The sequence below is a fragment of the Pan paniscus genome, chromosome 16, assembly GCF_029289425.2.
Source record: "Pan paniscus chromosome 16, NHGRI_mPanPan1-v2.0_pri, whole genome shotgun sequence".
In the NCBI taxonomy this organism is placed as follows: Eukaryota; Metazoa; Chordata; class Mammalia; order Primates; family Hominidae; genus Pan; species Pan paniscus.
This window is the reverse complement of record NC_073265.2, coordinates 80,268,280-80,282,845: the sequence shown is the minus strand read 5'-3', so window position 1 is coordinate 80,282,845 and position 14,566 is coordinate 80,268,280. Positions and strand designations below refer to the sequence as shown.

Here is a 14,566-nt window from a genome sequence, read left to right as displayed (position 1 = left end):
TGGATGACCCTAATTATCAGAAAAGAAAGAAACTGAAAAAATAAGCCTGATGAAAATAGAAGGGAGGCAGTTTTAAAGAGAAGAGGGTCAGACGCAGTGGCTCATGCCTGTAATCCCAGCACTTTGGGAGGCCAAGGCAGGTGGATCGCTTGAGGCCAGGAGTTCAAGACCAGCCTTGGCAACATGGTGAAACCTCATCTCTACCAAAAATACAAAAATTAGCCAGTTTCATAAACCGGTCTCAAAATAAATAAATAAATAGATTTTTAAAAAAATTTTTAAGAGTAAAAAATAATAGATATATAATAGAGAGGATCAATAAACCAAGTTTGTTCTGTAAAAAGACAAAAAAGAAGAGATTGAAAGATGAGATTTAATTACATATGCTATAGACATTAAAAGATAACATTAGGCTGTTATGAACAACTTTGCATCAATAAATTTTAAAATTTAGATGAGATGGACACATTCCTTAAAAATTAACTTATCAAAACTCACTCAAAAATAAACAGAAAACCTAATAGCCTTATAACCATTAAAGAAGTCCTATTGATGGTCAAAAATCTACCCACAAAGATAGCATCAAGACCAGAGTGGCGCAGGTGAGTTCTTCTAAGCACTTATGGCAGTAAAATATTCCAGTTTTACATAAACGATTCCAAAATATAGAAATCCCCAACTCCCCAACTCATTCTGTGAGGCTAGCATAACTCTGATACTAAGTCCTGTAAGGGCAACTCATCAGTGAAAAATTCCAGGCTAATTCTTTTTCATAAATGTAGATGCAAAAGTCCCAAACAATATGTTAGCAAAGTAAATCTAGCCATGTATAAAATATACCAAGAGCCACGGGCATGATGACTCACACCTATAATCCCAGCGCTTTTGGAGGCCAAGGCAGGAGGATTGCTTGAGCCCAGGATTTCGAGACCAGCCTGGGCAGTGTGATTAAATCTCATCTCCACAAAAATTTATAAAAATTAACTGGGCATGGTGACACTTGCCTATAGTCCCAGCTACTTGGGAAGCTGAGATGGGAGGATGACTTGGGAGATCAAGGCTGCAGTGAGCTGAAGTCACACCACTGCACTCCAGCCTGGGTAACAGAGTGAGACCCTGTCTAAAAGGATAAATAAATAAATAAAATAAAAAATACCGAGACCAAGTTGTGTTGTCTAAAAAATGACTCAGAAGTAGTTCAACATTTAAAAATCAATTAATATAATTCACCACAACATTAAAGCTGAACAACCATATCACTGTCTCAAGACTTCTAGAATAAGCATATGATAAAATCAAACATCCATTCACAGTGAAATCCATTCATAATGAAAACTCTTATCACGCCGGGCATGGTGGCTCATGCCTGTAATCCCAGCACTTTGGGAGGCTGAGACGGGCAGATCACAAGGTCAGGAGTTCGAGACCAGTCTGGCCAATATGGTGAAACCCTGTCTCTACCTAAAATACAAAAATTAGCTGGGCGCGGTAACGCAGCCTCTAGTCTCAGCTACTTGGGAGGCTGAGACAGGAGAATCACTTGAACCGGGAGGCGGAAGTTGCAGTGGGCCAAGATTGCGCCACTGCACTCCAGCCTGGGTGGCAGAGCAAGACTCCATCTCAAAAATAAACAACAAAAAAACACAACTCTTATCAAACAGGAATAGAAAGGAACTTCTATAACCTGACAGAGAGAATACAGTAAGGTGAAATTTAGGAAACTTTTCTTTTTAGATCAGGAACAATTCCAGAATGCCCACTATCAACACTTTTATCTGATATATACTGGAAGTCCAAGCCAGAGCAGTAGAGCATGAACAATAAATAAAAGGCGTGTTAACTGGAAAGATGTAAAATCATTAATATTCATAAAGGCTATAATTTTGTGTGTGGAACATCTAAAAGAATCTTCAGATTAAATTATTAAAATTCTTGGCTGGATGCAGTGGCTCAAGCCTGTAATCCCAGCACTTTGGGAGGCCGAGGTGGGTGGATCACGAGGTCAGGAGTTCGAGATCAGCCTGGCCAACATAGTGAAACCCCGTCTCTACTAAAAATAAAAAATAAGAAAAAAATTAGGTGGTCATGGTGGCGCGTACCTGTAGTCCCAGCTACTTGGGAGATTGAGGCAGGAGAATCGCTTGAACCCAGGAGGCGGAGGTTGCAGTGAGCCGAGATCACGCCACTGCACTCCAGCCTGGGCGATAGAGCGAGACTTCGTCTCAAAAAAAAAAAAAAAAAAAAAAAAAAAAAATCTTAAGTGAATGCAGGAGGCAAAATAATGTGACCACCACCACTATCCCCATCTCCCATACCCATCCAAAGATGTCTATATTCTGATCCTTGGATGTTGTGAATATGCTTGGTTACATGACAAAGGTGAATTACTGTCATACGGAATTAAGACTGCTAATAAGCTGACCTTAAAATAGGAAGATTATGCTGGACTAACCAGATGGACCCAATGCAATCACAAGTGTCTTTTTAAGTGGAAGAGGAAATAAGATGACAGACCAGAAAGATGGCAACTTCAGGAGGACTCAAAGTTGCTGGCTTTGATAATGGAGGAGGAAAGCCAAGAGTCAAGGAATACGAATAGTCTCTAAAAGTTGAAAAGGGGAAGGAAATGGATTCTGCCCTTGAGCCTCCAGAAGGGAACGCAGCCTGCCAACACCTTGACTTTAGCCCAATGAAACCCATTCAGACTTCTGAACTACAGAACTATAAGATAATAAATCTATGTTGTTGTTGTTTTTATTTATTTTATTTATTTATTTTGAAACTGAGTTTCTCTCTTGTTGCCCAGGCTGGAGTACAGTGGCGCGATCTCGGCAAACTGCAACCTCCGTCTCCTGGGCTCAAGCAATTCTCCTACCTCAGCCTCCTGAGTAGCTGGGATTACAAGCGCGTACCACCATGCCTGGCTAATTTTTGTATTTTTAGTAGGGATGGAGTTTCGCCACGTTGGCCAGGCTAGTCTCAAACTCCTGACCTCAGGTGACCTGCCCGCCTCGGCCTCTCAAAGTGCTGGGATTACAGGTGTGAGCTACCGTGTGTTATTGTTATTTTTAAACAGAGACAGGGACTCACTGTGTTGCCCAGACTGGTCTCGAATTTCTGGGCTCCCGCGATACTCCCACCTTGGCCTCCCAAACTGCTGAGATTACAGGCATGAGCCAATGTTCCCGGCCTCTATGTTGTTTTAAGCCACTAAGTTTATGGTAATTTATTACAGCAGCTATAGAAAACTAAGACAGTGTGTTTAGGAAGACTGCTGGAGACAAGGTCAATATACAAAAATAAATTGTTTTTCTATATCATCAATAAACAAAAAATAAAATGTCAGAAAACTTTTTAAGATGACATCAAAAATGTAAATACCCGGCCGGGTGCAGTGGCTCATGCCTGTAATCTCAGCACTTTGGGAGGCCAAGGTGGGTGGATCATTTGAGGTCAGGAGTTCGAGACCAGCCTGGCCAACATGGTGAAACCCCGTCTCTACTAAATATATAAAAATTAGCTGAACGTGGTGGCAGCAGTGGCACGTGCCTATAATCCCAGCTACCCGGGAGGCTGAGGCAGGAAAATCGCTTGAGCCTGGAAGGCGGCAGTTGCGGTGAGCTGAGATCACGCCACTGCACTTCAGTCTGGGTGACAGAGTGAGACCCTGTCTCAAAAAAAATTTAAAGAAAATAATATATACCTAAAAATACATCTAACAAATTATGTCCTTGATATCTATTCAGAAAATTGGGCCGGGCACAGTGGCTCATGCCTATAATCCCAGCACTTTGGGAGGCCAAGGTGGGCGGATCACTTGAGCCCAGGAGTTTGAGAGCAGCCTGGGCAACACAGCAAAACCCTGTCTCTACAAAAATACAAATATTTGTTGGTCATGGTGGCATGTGCCTACGGTCCCAGCTACTTAGGAGGCTGAAGTGGGAGGATCACCTGAGCCCAGGAGGTTGAGGCTGCAGTAAGCTGTGATTGCACCACTTGCTCTAGCCTGGGTGAGAGAGCAAGACCCTGTCTCAAAAAAAGAAAAGAAAATTGAAAGTCGTTAAGAGAAGTCAAGGAGGGAGGAAACAATCATATGAACCACATTCACATTGGAAGACGATATTGAGATGCTAATTCTCCCCAAACTCATCTATAACTTGATGCATTTCTAATCAGAATTCCAGCTTTTTTTTTTTTTTCTGGAGGAACTTAATAGCTAAGTTCAATATTTTGCTGGAAGAACTCATGGGACTCAGTGTACAGTTGTACTCACAGCTAACATTTATTATATCATCAACACTTTAAGGATACACAACCAGATCAGCAAGGGAAAAAAAAAACACATCAGGTAGTGTCTGTAGGAATTCACGTGCAGGCTTCCAATGCTCTCTAACCCCTGAGAAAGTGCACGCTCTCTCAGTGAAAATGCAGCTATGTGTGTGCAATGTTTCTGCCCAAAAGAAGCTGGTTAGAGACTCTGAATCTAGGGGTTTTATTGAGGGCTGGTCACTTAGGCACCTTCCTCCCACCAAAATTTCAGACTCTCAGAAGGAAAACAGGTATTAGTGCCCACTGTAGCCACAGTGGGCAAAACAACCTGATCAGTGTAGGAAAGGTTTCAAAAGCCAAGTTCTCAGACACAGCCAGGGACCAATTTTGCCAGCAGGCTTTTCTGAAGGTAACAGTTTCAGGCCTACTATATTAGCTCATTCATGTACAAGTTATATCTATGAAATATAACATACAATAATTCACAATAAAAGATGTTAAAAAAATAGTGCAAATCAAAACCACAATTAGGGCCAGGCACAGTGGCTCATGCCTTGAATCCTAGCACTTTAGGAGGCTGAGGCGGGAGGATTGCTTGAGGCTAGGAGTTCAGGACCAGCTTGGGCAACACAGCAAGACTCCGTCTCTACAAAAAATTTTAAAAATTAAAAAAACAAAAACAAAAACACAATGAAGTATCATCCTACCCCAGTTAACAAAGCTAGTATCAAAAAGACAGAAAATAACAAATGCCGGTGAGGATGCAGAGAAAAGAGAACTCTTACACTTCCACTGATGGTGAGAATATAAACTAGTACAGCCACTATGGAGAACAGTATGGAAGTTCCTCAAATAACTACAAATAGACCTACCATATGATTCAGCAAACCCACTACTGAACACTTATCCAAAGGAAAAGATGTCAGTATATCAAAGAGACATCTGCACCCCCATGCTTACTGCAGCACTATTCACAATAGCCAAGATATGGAATCAACCAAGGTGTTCAACAAGCGATGAATGAATAAAAAAATTATAGTACATTTATACAACAGAATACTATTCAGCCATAAAAAAGAATAAAATCCTGTTATTCACAGCAACATGGAACCTGAGGACATTGTGTTAAGTGGAATAAAGAACAGAAAGTTAAACACCACATGTTCTCACTCATATGTGGAACCTAAAAATCGTTGCTCTCATAGAAGTAAAACCTAGAACAGAGGACACCGGAGGCTGGGAAGGGTAGGGGGAGATTTGTTAAAGAATACAAAATTGGCTGGGTGTGGTGGCTCATGCCTGTAATCCCAGCACTTTGGGAGGCCGAGGTGGGTGGATCACCTGAGGTCAGGAGTTTGAGATCAGCCTGACCAACATGGAGAAACCTCGTCTCTACTAAAAATGCAAAATTAGCCAGGCATGGTGGCGCATGCCTGTAATCCCAGCTACTTGGGAGGCTGAGGCAGGAGAATTGCTTGAACCCAGGAGGCAGAGGTTGCAGTGAGCCAAGATTCTGCCATTGCACTCCAGCCTGGGCAACAAGAGTGAAACTCCATCTCAAAAAAAAAAAAAAGGAAAGAAAAGAATATAAAATTACAGCTAGATGGGAAGAATAAGTTCTGGTGTTCTGTAGCACTACAGGATGACTACAGTTAACAATAATGTACTATACAGTTTCAAATAGCTAGGAGGACACTGAATGCTCCCAACACAAAGAAATGATAAATGTTTTAAGATGATAGATATGCTAATTACCCTGATCTGATCATTATACAGTATATGTACCAAATATCACTATGTACCCCATAAATTGTTGGGGTACAATTATGTCACTTTAAAGAAATGTAAAAATAAAAAAATCATTGACTAAAATTATGTTAAATCCACTTAAAAAGCCAAAGTAGAAGATATCTGCTATACCTATGTACAAGTGTATGTACGTATACATAAAAATGTAGATAACTATATATAAATATGTTTATATGTACATAAAACAGAGACAACTCAATAGAGAAGACAGAAAAAAAGGGACTGTAGGCTGGGCGCGGTGGCTCACGCCTGTAATCCCAGCACTTTGGGAGGCCGAGGCGGGTGGATCACGAGGTCAGGAGATTGAGACCACCCTGGCTAACACAGTGAAACCCCGTCTCTACTAAAACAATCCAAAAAAAAAAAATTAGCCGGGCATGGTGGCGGGTGCCTGTAGTCCCAGCTACTTGGGACTTGGGAGGCTGAGGCAGGTGAATGGCGTGAACCCGGGAGGCGGAGCTTGCAGTGAGTGGAGATGGTGCCACTGCACTCCAGCCTGGGCAACAGAGTGAGACTCCGCCTCAAAAAAAAAAATAAAAAAAAGGGACTGTAAAAAAGAGGAAATAGCCCATAAACACATCAGGGTACTCATCTTCACTAATAATCAGAGAAATGAATGCTACCAGAAAATACTACTATACATGAATATACCAGATTGGAAAATAAAAATGTAAATATAAAGTATTAGCCAGCATGCAGAGCAACGGAAAATCTAATACATTGGTGGGAGTGCAAGCACTTTTGAAAACAATTTAGTATTACATAGTAAGGTAAAACATACACACTCTTTGACCTATCAGTTTGTAATTAATTCAATAAAACCTTCCTCTGGGGGCCGGGCGTAGTGGCTTATGCCTGTAATCCCAGCACTTTGGGAGGCCGAGACGGGCAGATCACCTGAGGTCAGGAGTTTGAGACCATCCTGGACAACATGGCAAAATGCTATCTCTACTAAAAATACAAAAATTAGCCAGGCATGATGGTGCACGCCTATAACCCCAGCTATTCAGTAGGCTGAGACATAAGAATCTCTTGAACCCAGCTGGTAGAGGTTGCAGTGAGCCAAGATCATACCACTGCACTCCAGCCTGGGCGACAGAGTGAGGCTCCTTCTCAAAAAACAAAACAAAACTTCCTCTGGGTAGGACAAAGGGGCTGGGGAGTGACTTAATCACCAATGGCCAATTATTTAATCAATCATGTCTAGGTAAGGAGGCCTACGTAAAAACCCAGAAGGATAGGGCTCAGGGAGCTTCTAGGTTGGTGAGAACATGTAGAGATGGTGGGAGGCTGGTGTGCCTGGAGAGGGCATGGAAGTGCCACACCCCTTCCCACATACCTTGTCCTGTGTATTTCTTCCAGCTGGCTGCTTCTGAGTTGTTTATAATAAGCTGATAATCTAGTAAGGAAACTGTTCTGTGACTGAATGTGGAGGACTTACCACTTGTGCTTGTAGTCTGAAGTGGGGGGTCTGGAATGGGGGTGGACAGGGAGGACTTAACATATGGGGTCTGCACTAACACCTGGCAGTTAGTGTCAGACCTGAGCTAAATGTAGGACACCCAGTGTCTGCTAAAGAACTGAACTATTGTGGGGAAAAAAAACACCACACATTTGGTGACAGAAGTGAGGAATTATTATATGGGTACAGAGTAGAGAGGAAATGGAGTTTTCTTTACAGTGGTATACGCATAGAATGAAATATTCAGCCTTTAAAAAGAAAAAAATCGACTAGATGAAGTGGCTCATGCTTGTAATCCCAGCACTTTGGGAGGCCAAGGCAGGAGTATCGCTTGAGCCCAGGAGTTTGAGACCAGCCTAGGCAACAAAGCAAGACCCAGTATCTACAAAAAATAAAAAAGTTAGCCAAGCATGGTGGTGCACTCCTGTAGTCTCACCTTCTCGGGAGGCTGAGGCAGAAGGATCATCTGAGCCCAGGAGTTAGAGGCTGCAGTGAGCAACGATCATTCTACTGCACTCCAGCCTGGATAGCTGAGCAAGACCCTGTCTGAAAAATAATAAAATACAATACAATTAAGTTAAATAATAAAAAATTTTTTTTTAAATCCTGCAACATGAGATGACACAGATGAACCTTGAAGCCATTAAGCAAAGTGAAGTAAGCCAGTCACAGGACAAATACTACATGATTCCACTGCAACGAGGTATCTAAAATAGGCAAACTCATAGAAGCAAAGAGGGGCACAGTGGTTGCCAGGGTAGGGGCTTTCAGGAAATGGGGAGTTGTTAATCAAAAAGTATAAAGTTTCAGTAATGCAAAATGAACGCATTCTAGAGATCTGCCATACAACATTGTGGCTGTGTGGTACTATACATGTAAAACTCTGTTAAGAGGTTAAGAAAAACAATTTAAAAAAATGTTTTTTTAGAGACAAGGTCTTGCTCTGTCACTCAGGCTAGAGTGCAGTGGCACAATCATAGTTCACTGCAGCCTCAGACTCCTAAGCTCAAGTGATACTCCTGCCTCAGCCTCTGGAGAATCTGGAACTACAGGTGCATGCCATCATGCTCAACTAATTTTTTAAATTTTTTATAGAGACAAGTCTCCCATTGTTGCCAGACTGGTCTTGAACTCCTGGCCTCAAGAGATCTTGCTTCCTCAGCCTCCCAAAGTGCTGGGATTACAGAAGTGAGCTACCATGCACAGCCAAAATTACTATTAAAAAAAAAAAAAAAGAAAAGAAAAGAAAAACTATATCTACAATGTGGAAGAATCTCACAAACATAATAATGCAAACTAGAAAGACTCAGTAGAATGCATATAGTATTATCCCATTTACAGAGCTCAAAACCAGGCAAAACTGAACTATATTATTTATAGATGCATAGATCAGGGCAAACTATGAAGACAAGAAAAGCATTATCACAAAAATTGGGACAATAGGGCCAGGAGCGGTGGCTCATGCCTGTAATCCCAGCACTTTGGGAGGCCGAGGCAGGCAGATTACCTGAGGTCAGGAGTTTAAGACCAGCCTGGCCAACATGGTGTAACCCCGTCTCTACTAAAAATAGAAAAAATTAGCCAGCCATGGTGGCAGGCGCCTGTAATCCAAGCTACTTGGGAGGCTGAGGCAGGAGAATTGCTTGAACCCAGGAAGCAGAGGTTGCAGTGAGCTGAGATCGCGCCACTGCACTCCAGAATGGGCAACAAGAGCAAAACTCCGTCTCAAAATAAATAAATACATAATTGGGACAATAGTTATCCCTAACATAGGGAGGAGGTATCAGAAAGATACACTTCTGGGGTCCTGGGATCCTGGTAATATTCTATTTCTTTCTTGATCTAGATGATAGTTATGTGTAACTATAATTTTATAATGAGTCTTCAATTTACCATGAATACAATATAATTTTTATGCATAACTAAACTTTGTAATTTCTTTGTAACTATTCTTTAAATTATGTAACTTTTAAAAAATTATTTTATTTTTTTGAGACAGAGTCTCATTCTGTTGCCCAGGCTGGAGTGCAATGGCGTGATCCTGATCTAGGCTCACTGCAACCTCCGCTGCCCAGGTTCAAGTGATTCTCCTGCCTCAGCTTCCCAAGTAGCTGGGATTACAGACATGGGCCACCATGGCCAGCTAATTTTTGTATTTTAGTAGAGATGGGGTTTCGCTGGGCACGGCGGCTCATGCCTGTAATCCCAGCACTTTGGGAGGCCGAGGTGGGTGGATCATGAGGTCAGGAGATCGAGACCATCCTGGCTAACACGGTGAAACCCGGTCTCTACTAAAAATACAAAAAATTAGCCGGGCCTGGTGGCAGGTGCCTGTAGTCCCAGCTACTTGGGAGGCTGAGGCAGGAGAATGGCGTGAAGCTGGGAGGCGGAGCTTTCAGTGAGCCAAGATTGCGCCACTGCACTCCAGACTGGGAGAGAGAGTGAGACTCTGTCTCAAAAAAAAAGAGATGGGGTTTCACCCTGTTGGCCAGGCTGGTCTCGAACTCCTGCCCTTAAGTGATCCACCTGCCTCAGCCTCCTAAAGTGCTGGGATTACAGGCGTGAGCCACTTTAACTCTTGGTTTCCAGCGAAATTATGTATATTTTTACAAATGTATCTTGGTTGTCATAATAAAGAAAATTTTTTTTTTTTTGAGATGCAGTCTTGCTCTGTCGCCAGGCTGGAGTGGAGTGGTGTGATCTTGGCTCACTGCAATCTCTGCCTCCTGGGTTCAAGTGATTCTCCTGCCTCACCCTCCCAAGTAGCTGGGATTACAGGCATGTGCCACCATGCTCAGCTGATTTTTGTATTTTTAGTAGACAGAGGGTTTCATCATGTTGGCCACACTGGTCTCGAACTCCTGACCTCATGATCCGCCCACCTAGGCCTCCCAAAGTGCTGGGATTACAGGCGTGAGCCACTGTGCCCGGCCAATAAAAATATTTTTAAAAGAAAAATTAGGCTGGATGCAGTGGCTCACACCTGTAATCCCAGCACTTTGGGAGGCCAAAGTGGGTAGATCACCTAAGGTCAGGAGTTTGAGACCAGCCTGACATGGTGAAACCCCATCTGTACCAAAAATACAAAAATTAGCCGGGCGTGGTGGCGGGTGCCTGTAATCCCAGCTACCCAGGAGGCTGAGGCAGGAGAATCGATTGAACTCGGGAGACGGAGGTTATAGTGAGCTGAGATCACGCCACTGCACTTCAGCCTCAGCAACAGGATGAGACTCCATCTCAAAAAAGAAAAAAGAAAAGAAAAATTAGCAACAAATAACAGATAAATGATTAATATTAAAAACACATAAAGAACATCCAGTTCCAGTGAACAAATGTTCAGGGAATATAAACACAACAGCTCACCAGAATATACAGACACTAAGTAAATTTATGAAAAAATTGTGAAATTTTTCTAATAATAACATGGAGCATCATTTCATACCTATTAAACCAAAGAGAGAGGAATACTGCGAAAATTTATAAGACAAATGACAAGCATGAAGACTGATTCACTAAAATAAATAATTTATTTAGATTTTTATTTTATTTTTTGGTAGAGACGGGGTTTTGCCATGTTGCCCAGGCTGGTCTTGAACTCCCAGGCTCAAGCAATCCCCAACCTTGGCTTCCCAAAGTGCTGGGATCATAGGCATGAGCTACCGCGCCCAGCCAGGAAATAATTTAATATTGAAAAAAAGCAGGCCAGGTGCGGTGGCTCAAACCTGTAGTCCCAGCACTCCGTGGGCAAACTGCTTGAGTCTACGAGTTCGAGATCAGCCTGAACAACACGGCGAAACCCTATCTCTACAAAAAATCAAAAGCCCGTCTCTACAACAAATACAAAAATTAGCCAGGCATGGTGGTACACCCCTGTACTCCCAGCTGAGGTGGGAGGATCACTTGAGCCCGGGAGGTTGGAGCTGCAGTGCGCCCTATCTCAAAAAAAAAGAAAAGAAAAAAAAAATTCCTCAAGTGTCAGGTTTAAAAAGAAAGAAAAAAGAAAAACACTAAGTTACGAATACATTAAGGCTACAGCTACCTAAGAAATCTGTATAGCTAAATCTGTATAACTAATTTTATAGCTGAAATTTGGAAAGGACTCATGGAAAATAAAAATAGTTCAAGTGTTTGAAAGATAGGATTATGACTGGAAGATTTTTCTTGACATTGAGAATATGTTTCAATAAAATACGGGAATTTTTAAACAAAGTAAACTCAATAGTTCCCTGTCATTCCAGAGAACAAAGTCCATATGTCATAACTCCAAGAACTTCCACTCTCTGTCTTCAACTTGTATTTTTCATTCAGCTAATATCTACAGCGACTACTCTGTGCCAGGCATCATGGTAGGCACTGAAGTACAGAGATGGGAAAGACATTATTACTGCCTTCAAGGAGCTTATAGACTAGCAGAAAATAGACATGTCAACAAATAATTACAATGCAACGAGATAAGTCTGACAATCAAGTCTTTTCTTAAAAGACTATGGCTTCCCAGATTAAGGAAAAACAGGCAAATGATAGAGAAGCTTTTCAAAGAACACTGAATTGGATATTGAAGGACAAGGGGAACTTTACAGACAGGACTGAGGTTGTGAAGAAGAGTAGTCTATGAACTAGTGGTACAAAGGCTGAGGTAGAATAGTATGTGTTAGAGATACAGAATGCTCAAAAGCCTCTGGTATCATGCCAAGGAGTTTAGATTTTATCCTACAGGTAGTGGAGACCCTTCAGTGCTTTCAGCACTGAAGTCCTAGGATTATTCTACGATTATCTTGGACCTCTTTATTCTATCCATTTTTCTCTTAGAAAAAAAAACATATATATGTAAATTAAAATATATATGTATATCTTTTAATTTTTAATATTTCTTACATAAAGATACAGAAAATAGAATTACACCCATGTACCCACCAACCAAATTTAAAAAGTTAAACTCGGCCCTATTCTCTCTCTTTTAAAGGCATAAAACATTTCAGGTAGATTGACTGACGGACTCTCACTCTGTCACCCAGGCTGGAGTGCAGTGGTGCAATCTTGACTAACTGCAGCCTCCTGGGTTCAAGCGATTCTCGTGCCTCAGCCTCCCCAGTAGCTAGAACCACAGGCGCACACCACCACAGGCGCCCAGATAATTTTGTATTTACTATAGAGAGGGAGTTTCGCCATGTTGGTGAGGCAAGTCTCGAACTCCTGGCCTCAGGTGATTCGCCCGCCTCATCCTCCCAAAGTGCTGGGATTATGGGTGTGAGCCACTGTGACTGGCCACATTTCAGATATATTTAAAATCTCACTCATGGCCGGGCGCGGTGGCTCGCCTGTAATCCCAGCACCTTGGGAGGCGGAGGCAGGCGGATCACGAGGTCAGGAGATCGAGACCATCCTGGCTAACACAGTGAAACCCCGTCTCTACTAAAAATACAAAAAATTAGCTGGGCGTGGTGGTGGGTGCCTGTAGTCCCAGCTACTTGGGAGGCTGAGGCAGGAGAATGGCATGAACCCAGGAGGCGGAGCTTGCAGTGAGCCAAGATCGCGCCACTGCACTCCAGCCTGGGCGACAGAGCGAGACTCCATCCCCCCAAAACAAAAACAAAAACAAACTCACTCATTCCAGGAATGACTATGAAAAAGGAAAAAACAGATAAAAATTTAAAAATCAAAACAATAAACTATCACTCATTCCCCTTACCTTTTTCCCTTCCCTTCCTGCTCATAGGTAATACTACCTATCCTGAAGCGGATGTGTAGAACTTCCCAGCATGATGATGTTCTACTGCACATCTAACACTTTTCCTGATTTTTAAACTCTTGGTTTCCTCAGTAAAACCAAGGAAATAACTACTTCTCCAGGTTACTGATAGGACTGTAAACTATACTCATAAGGTACCTGTCATGGTGAGTGGCATTGAAAGTGACACAGGACCCAGAAATTTCATTTCCTCCCAGTAGATTATAAGCTACTGTCTGACAGTATAAGCAGCCCAGCTAACAAAATGTTGATTTAATTAATTCTATTTACTATTCCCCAAACAGAATACTTTTGCCTACCCCCTTCTTCATCTTCTGATCTCTCATGCAGTCTCTCGAATTCCTGTCCCTTAATCTTGACAGTGGCACACCAGTGTTATTTATCTGCATGGGTGGCACAAGGAGCTGTCAGTCACCTGCTCCATCTCACGCCATGAGGTACCTAAAGTTCTGTGTGACCTAAGGACAGGTGAGGGGTACAGGAGAAAGCCTAATGTCGTGGGACATACTTTAAAATCAGGCGCTCTTAGTTCAAATCCTGTATCTCTAGCACTTAATCACCAAATGCTCTTTCTGTACAGAGACAACCTCTTTGTGCTTCAGATTCTCCATGTCTAAAATGGGGACAATTTCATCCGCTTCTCTGGGTAATGATAACAGAACCCTTACTGTGTACTATGTAACAGGTAGTCTTCGAAGCATTTATTATTGCATATATTAAGTCGTTTAATCCTAACAAAAAAACGCCAGGAAGTAGAAGAGACCATTTCCCCCATATGACAGACGAAAACCAAGACACTTAGTGTTTCAGTAACGTGCAGTAGACACAGAGCTAAATGTGAAGGAGCCAGAATTCGAACCCAAGCAATCTGATGCAGTATTCTTAAGCACTTCGCTTTGCTGGGATATCGTAAAGCTACAGTTGTAAGATCAAGGGTGCCAGGAACATGGCACACAGTAGACACTCAAAAACAAGAGTAGCCCAGCTCGTGATTATGGAAGGCCACAGAAAAAGTACGAAGTGTTTTCGTTGTTCCTCAGGAGGGACACGGAGGTAGTAGTGCCAGAGGTCTGGGCTGGGATTACTCTGTGCAGGGCATCATGTTAGGCACTGGAGTACATGGGCAAGAACATGCCAGGTCCTAGCCCATGCTCGGCCTCCGACGCCCCGGGAGACCTTGGCAGAGTTCGCCCCCGCCCCGGGCCTCTATTTCCCCATTTAGGAACGTATTTATGTATCTGCTGTCCTCTCAGGATGTTGGCCAGACTAGAGGACTC

General features: G+C 42.5%; 1 protein-coding gene across 2 annotated transcripts in view; it reads right to left on the bottom strand.

The window, feature by feature from the left end:
* BLM (BLM RecQ like helicase) overlaps positions 1–14,566 on the bottom strand; it is a 101,025-nt gene that overhangs the window by 86,073 nt on the left and 386 nt on the right. Inside the window, exon 1 of one of the 2 annotated variants that reach the window (XM_008959857.5) lies at positions 7,977–8,230. The exons of the other annotated variant lie outside the window; for it this stretch is intronic. The gene's annotated coding sequence lies outside the window, so the exon portion shown is untranslated. Of the gene's footprint in view, positions 1–7,976; positions 8,231–14,566 lie in introns of those variants that run through there. 2 annotated transcript variants of the gene reach the window in all.